The 6,340-nt window shown below is 41.2% G+C and overlaps 1 protein-coding gene across 5 annotated transcripts in view; it reads right to left on the bottom strand.

The window, feature by feature from the left end:
• LOC112219368 (guanine nucleotide exchange factor VAV2) overlaps positions 1-6,340 on the bottom strand; it is a 1,336,992-nt gene that overhangs the window by 353,772 nt on the left and 976,880 nt on the right. The gene's annotated exons all lie outside the window — the stretch shown is intronic.

The raw sequence follows: 6,340 nt of genomic DNA on the forward strand, positions 1-6,340 counted from the left end.
ACACACTTGATTTATCCCATGCATATCCCATGCAATGTACTGACAGTGACTGCATTGCAACTGAGGATGAGAATGATTAACACTTCACATTAATTAATATAGTTGAATTACTGATCTGATATATCCTGGAAATATTGTGCTTGCTGTAGGTAGGTGAAGTTTAAATGCATGTAAGATCATACAGTTGGAATTCTGTTTTTCTGAATGGCTCTCAACACCAGAATTGTCCCATAAAAGGGGGCTATAACGTGTTTGCCTAGCACTAGAAGGAATATTTCAATAGAAATCTAATAAAATGTTACTTTATACAAAAGTAAATTACTACACATCTTCCTTGTTGAGCGATTCAAAAACAACTAATAGAAACAGACATGGAAATCCAGATGGATAGCTGTACCAAATATAAAATATGATGTAAATGTAAAGTGTTGGTCCCATGTTTCATGAGCTGATATTAAAGTTCCCAGAAATGTTCCTTTCAGAGAAAAAGCATATTTTGCTCAAATGTTGAACACAAACTTTAGGTGTGGCAGTTAGGTGTGGCATATCAAGAAGCAGATTAAAATGCATGATCATTACACAGGTGCACCTTGTGCTGGGGACAATAATAGGCCACTCTAAAAGTTTTGTGCAGTTTTGTCACTCAACATGCCACAGATGTCTCAAGTTTTGAGGGAGCGTGCAACTGGCTTGCTGAGTGCAGGAATGTCCACCAGAGCTGTTAACAGGATGTTAATTTCTCTACCATAAGCCAACATCATTTTAGAAAATTTGGCAGTACGTCCAAACGGCCACACAAATGCAGACCAACACCTCCACATCCGGCTTCTACACCTGCGGGATCGTCTGAGACCAGCCACCTGGACAGCTGATGAAACTGTGGGTTTGCGCGACTGATAAGGTAAGCTCATCTGAGTGCTCATCGTCCTCAACAGGGTCTTGACTGCAGTTTGGTGTCGTAACTGACTTCCATGGTCAAATGCTCACCTTCGATGGCCACTGGCACGCTGGAGAAGTGAGCTCTTCACGGATGAATCCCAGTTTCAACTGTACTGGGCAGATGGCAGATAGCGTCATGTGGGCGAGCAGTTTGCTGATGTCAACGTAGTGAACAGAGTGCCCCATGGTGGCGGTGGGGCTATAGTATGGGCTGGCATAAGCTATGTACAATGAAAACAATTGATGGCAACTTGAATGCACAGAGACATCGTGGCGAGATCCTCAGGCCCATTTTCGTGCCATTCATCCGACCCGCCATCACCTTTTGTTTCAGCATGATAATGCACAGCTCCATGTCGCAAGGATCTGTACATAATTCCTGGAAGCTGAAAATGTCCCAGTTCTTCAATGGCCTGCATACTCACCAGACACTTTTTCCCATTGAGCATGTTTTGGATGCTCTGGATCGACGTGTAAGACAGCATGTTCCAGTTCCCGCCAATATCCAGCAATTTCACACAGCCATTCAAGAGGAGTGGGACAACATTCCACAGGCCTGATCAACTCTATTCGAAGGAGATGTGTCGTGCTGCATGAAGCAAATGGTGATCACAGCAGATACTGAATGGTTTTCTGATCCACACCCCTACTTTTTCTTTTGTTGGTATCTGTGACCAACAGATACATATGTTTTTATTCCCAGTCATGTAAAATCCATAGATTAGGGCCTAATGAATTTATTTAAATTGTCTGATTTCCTTATACTTTAACTCAGTAAAATATTTGAAATGGTTGCATGTTGCGTTTATATTTTTGTTCAGTCTATATTTGGCTCAATTGACTGTAATACACCTATGCAGAAAGAAAGCCGTGTGTTCATCACTCAAAGCAGTAAATACAGTTCATTCGGATCACTTGACTTTTTCCACATTTAGTTACATTAGAGCCTTATTCTAAAATGGATTAAATAGTTATTGTTCCCTCATCAATCTGCACACAATACCCCATAATGACAAAGCAAAAACAGGTTTAGACATTTTTTGCAAATGTATTAAAAATCCCAAACTTTAAATATTACATAAGTGTTCAGACCCTTTACTCAGTACTTTGTTGAAGCAACTTTGGCAGCAATTACAGCCGTGAGTCTTCTTGGGTATGACGTTTCTCCCATTCTTCTGTGCAGATCCTCTCAAGCTCTGTCAGGTTGGATGGGGAGCGTCGCTGCACAGCTATTTTCAGGTCTCTCCAGAGATGTTCGATCGGGCTCCAGTCCAGGCTCTGGCAGGGCCACTCAAGGACATACAGAGATGTGTCCCAAAGCCACTCCTGTGTTGTCTTAGCTGTGTACTTAGGGTCGTTGTCCTGTTGGAAGGTGAACATTCGTCCCAGTCTGAGGTCCTAACCTGCTCCAGAGCGCTTTTCATCAAAGCTCTCGTTGTACTTTTCTCCGTTCATCTTTGCCTCGATCCTGACTAGTCTCCCAGTCAGTGCCGTTGAAAAACATCCCCACAGCATGATTCTGCCACCACCATGCTTCACCGTAGGGATGGTGCCAGGTTTCCTCCAGACGTTACGCTTGGCATTCAGGCCAAAGAATTCAATCTTAGTTTCACCAGACCAGAGAATCTTGTTTCTCATGGTCAGAATCCTTTAGGTGCCTTTTGGCAAACTGTCATGGTTAATTACTGTAAGGTGAATGGCTAGCAACCTAAAGGTTAAGAATTAGAATCTCATCACCCTAATCCTAACCCTAAACCCTAGCCTAGCTAACGTTAGCCAACTACCTAACATTAGTCACCTCGCCAGAATTCGTAACACATCATACGTTTTGCAAATTCGTACCATATAGCATCTTTCACAAATTCGTAACATATTGTACCTTTTGCAAATTCATAATATATAATACGAATTGTAATTTGTAACATATCATATGAAATAAGTGATGGACATCCACAAATGAGTACATACCATACAATACGTAGAATATCATACTAAATGGAGTGTCTCGGATTTATGTGCAGAATAATACAAAATGTTCTGAGACCAGGTTTGGGAGGTGAACAAACACCTGAAGATGATTGACATGAAGAATCAGGCGGAGGTAGAGGCAAAATATCCTCCTCCAGCGATGACCATGATGCCAGTGTGGGGAACAAGTCAGGCTAATCTATGAGCCACATTCACTCTAGTAGTTATATTATCTACTTGCATCATTTTACAGAAAGATGTAACAGATGTAATAGCCTACCTACAATGTCCTCAATTGTAGTTGGGAGGTTCACATTAATGTTTTTTTTTAAGTATCCACAATTTCTCTAGCTGCAGAAAGCACAGCTGCTCTTCTTGCCGCATCCATATCAGTTTTTCCAATAACTAACAGAAATGGAACATTCAACAAACTCTGTTGAAAACAAATATAGTTAGCCGCGAGCGTTTGCAAATGGAAGCCTTGTTGAATGCACCTCTAGTTTTTTATACCTACAGCTGAGAAGATCGTCCAAAAAATGGAAGCTAGAGCACCTGTTTGGCACTACTAAACTCCTGACTGACAAACTAAGCACAGGTGACATACACCTGCTCAACACCATTACTGCTGAGATCACAGCTAAAGTTAAGAATGTGTTTAAGGGTCCCAGCAGTCTCAATGTAACAGTCAGCACTACCCTCAGCCTCTTATCGGAGGCTACTAGGAATAGGACTCCAACAGAAGAAGAGGACTTGCTGGCTCACTCACTGTGAGGTGCAATGTCTCTCTCTTGCACATTCAGATCTACAATGACACCCCAAAAAACAAAACCATAGACTTGCATGACTGGCAGCTCATTGATTGTGTTGTGAGCAAGGTAGATTTAATTTAACGAGTCACAGTGTTGAAAACGATGGCCAACCTCCAACTTGAACCAAGGCAGGTTTTAGAATTTGTAACTTCTGTCCATAAGAGACTGTTGGTACACCGGGGAAACAAACTAGTCCTTCAAGATGTGGCTTTAGTGAGTCCAGATATTGGTATTAACTATGAGTTTCTCCTCAAAATACATATTCTGCAGATTTGTAGGGAGGATCTACCCTGAAGCACAGATCAGACCAAAGCTCTTCACTCTGTAACAAGCTGTAGTTGAACACCTGCTTACCTTGGTTCTGGGCTTCGTGTCAAGAGCTCATATGAGAAGAGCATTTGTGACATCTGGCAAAACTGTATCACCAGATTCATTTCACAAATGACAAGATGCCTGTCATGCTGTACGACGATTACACAAAGTTGTTCCCCCCCCAGAAAATAGCATGAAAATCGAGACCTTCACAGCAGACAGAACGGTGTTTGGTGGTGGTTAACATGATCACTCTGACATTCCAGCATTTTCCCAAGCTTCCTCCGACTCCATCGAAAGACATCAAGGCGGAGCAGGTCATTCCTGATGTGGTGATGGTACCAGAGCCCGTCTCCACTCCACCATCTGTAGGTACAAACACCTAGCTGGCATCCCACCGTGGCTCCTCGAGACTGATAGTCAGTACTGAAGCAGAAAGAGAGGGGCAGAGGGAGACATCCAGATCAGCTCAAATTGGGGTAAACAAAGTATGCTGACCACAAATGGAAAGGCCTTTTGGTTATGCTAAAAATGGTATTAATCGAATCAAACATTTTGACATGTAATGCCATTGCTTTTCTTCTTTCAGTGGGCTGTGGCACAAACAATTTCCACAGACAACTCTGATGAGGAATCAGTTGATACCCAACCAAGTACTACTTGGTTGTAAACTGTCTTTCCTTTTTGTATTAATACACATTTTAACACTTCATCAAGTACCGGATACGTAGATTCATCCAATCTGTTTGACACTTAATGTAATTTGTAGGAGTTTGTCGCAAACCAAAGAGCTGGATCATATGCTGCTGTCCCAGCGTTGTAAGGGCAATGAGCTGTTATCCCGGTTTCTGATAGAACTGTCGGAGCATGACACTTCATCACAATCACCCACGTTCACCTCATTCAGGCTGCATCTGAACAGGGTTGGGGAGTAACGGATTATATGTAATCCGTTACATGTAAGATATGACAAAAAAACAGTAACTGTAATCCGTTACGTTACCAGCAAAAATATTAGAATCAGATTACAGATACTTTTTTAAAAACTAGATGATTACTTCGAGGATTACTTTTAAATTCAGAAAGGATGTTTTCTCAATGACATTCAAATCAAATGTAAGTTTGTTCCACCAAAGCAAGTCTGACCACAAGTCAGAGAGCACTATGATGACACACCAAATGTGTTTGATGGATCGCGGGAAAAGAGCAGGAATTGGCTTTTGTAGGCTACAGTCCAAGCTGTCTTCCAATGGTGTGACTGCATCCAAAAATTATCCAATTTGAATAAACACTTGGAGGTAAGGATGACAGCAGTGGTGTAGTCTAAGGCGATACTGATATCTACATAGCTCATTGATGTGAATCACACTGCTGCTCTCTCATCTATTTGCGCCTTACTGGTTGTGGATGGGTGTTCACAAATCTAAATGTTTTTTTGAACCCAATAATGGTTGAATTCAAGAAGTTTAAGCTGCCTATCAATCATTGTTTTTGAAACCAGTGGACATCCAGTGAAAAATGTGTTCTTGCAACAGCTGCATAGTGCGGATCCCAGCATATGGAATAAAAGTGGGGCTTTTTTTGCTCAATCTAATTCATGCTGATAAAAAAATAATCCATAGGCCTAATGGACACGCACTCAAACTCACACCCTTTTGATAGACTTAAAGGGGCAGTCTGTAGTTGCTACATCCATTTTTTGACTTATGTATATATCATTGATTCTTGAAGAATATAACTAATAAATGCCTCATGAGTTTAGTTCAACTGTCACACTCCATTAGAACACAATATATGCTTGTTTTTCTCCAATGTTTGTATACATTGTAAATGTGAACAAACACCGTATAGCCTCATATGGTTAAAACAATTTTGGTATCATGGATGGTCAGTCCTTGTATCCATAGCGGTCTATTAATCTCAGTGGTTACATTTCTCCAGGCCCATCCCTCATCTTTTTACCAAAACCGAGGCAGCGTCCGTATTGTTTCATCTGTGGATTTGCCCTTTAAACAGCTGCATATTATCAAGATAAAGTGTCACCAACAAAAAGGTAAACAATAGGCCTATAGCAAATGCATCATTTGGCATTAATTTTTCACATGTAAATAGCACATTTCAGTAGTGCTCAAAGCATGCCATTCCATGAGCTCACCATTTATTTGAACTCAAATCCAATCAACAAGTCCAATCAACAAAATCATAGAGTAGGGCTGGCTAATAAATCCTTCGTTTTGGGGTTATGCTCAGGTAAAATCATTTGGGTAATCTATACTTCCATATTTCCAAGTCCTATTCTCAAAGATCAAGGG

This window comes from Oncorhynchus tshawytscha, linkage group LG20 (assembly GCF_018296145.1).
Source record: "Oncorhynchus tshawytscha isolate Ot180627B linkage group LG20, Otsh_v2.0, whole genome shotgun sequence".
NCBI classification, from domain to species: Eukaryota; Metazoa; Chordata; class Actinopteri; order Salmoniformes; family Salmonidae; genus Oncorhynchus; species Oncorhynchus tshawytscha.